Source organism: Chrysochloris asiatica, unplaced genomic scaffold (genome assembly GCF_000296735.1).
Source record: "Chrysochloris asiatica unplaced genomic scaffold, ChrAsi1.0 scaffold00038, whole genome shotgun sequence".
Classification (NCBI taxonomy): Eukaryota; Metazoa; Chordata; class Mammalia; order Afrosoricida; family Chrysochloridae; genus Chrysochloris; species Chrysochloris asiatica.
The window spans coordinates 4624695-4625809 of record NW_006408556.1 but is presented as its reverse complement, the minus strand read 5'-3'; positions in this window follow the sequence as shown (position 1 = coordinate 4625809).

Sequence of the window (1115 nt, the reverse complement as noted above, 5' to 3'; positions counted from 1 at the left end):
TTTATTTGATGGTCTTTATAGTTTTAGGCTCTACATTTAGGTCTTTGATCCACTTGAGTTTGCTTTTGCATACAGTGTCAGAGATGGATCATCATTAGAGCCTAGTGGGTGACAAAGCTGGCCAATCTCCTCACTAGAATTCCATACACCTTCTTTGCATGGTTCCACGAGGGAGCCATGCACCTTATTTGTATTATTAGCAAGCTTTCCAATGCACTTGATGGGCCACAAGCATGTATGTGCATAGTCTCACCTAATCACTTGGTGGGAGTTGCAAGACCATGGCAAGAAAAGCCATTAAAAGCCATCCATTGGACTGCAGATACAGAGTGCAGACTCAGGACAGTCAGTGGACCTGTTTATGAGAATATTGCCAGTGGAAACAGCTCCTTAATAGAAAACTGGGCTGATTACAACAGTGCTAGAGTCCCCAGCCTAGGAATAAGATGTATAAAGAGATGGGGTCATTCATTGCCTTACTCTGTCTGAGAGGCAGGTCAGCCCACGCCCAGGGCCAGGGCCAGTGTTCTGTCATTAATGCTGTGCATCAAATATCTTCATTTCTTCCTTGACACATAAGAAGATGAATCTTCCCTACCTGCTTTGGTCATTGCCATTGCAAAGAATGAGAATTCCAGAACACTTAACTGTGCTCATGTGGAGCCTGTACATCTACCAAGAGGCAATTGTTTGAACAGAACAAGGGGATACTACATGATTTAAAATCAGGAAAAGATCTGTGCCAGGGTTATATCTTTTCTCCATACTTATCCAATCTATATGCTGAGCAAATGATCCTACAGGTTAACTCTATGAAGAAGAACATAGCTTCAGGATTGGAGGAAGACTTATTAACAGCCTGTGATATGCAAATGACACAATCTTGCTTGCTGAAAGTGAATAAAACTTGAAGCGCTTACTGAGGAAAATCAAGGACCACAGTCTTCAGTATAGATTGCACTTCAATGTAAGGAAAACAAATACCCTTGCAACTGGACCATTAAGCAACCTTGTGATGTTGTTGTTGTTGTCAGGTGCCATCGAGTCGGAACCGACTCATAGCGACCCCATGCACAGCAGAACGAAACAATGTCCGATCCTGGGCCAACCTCACT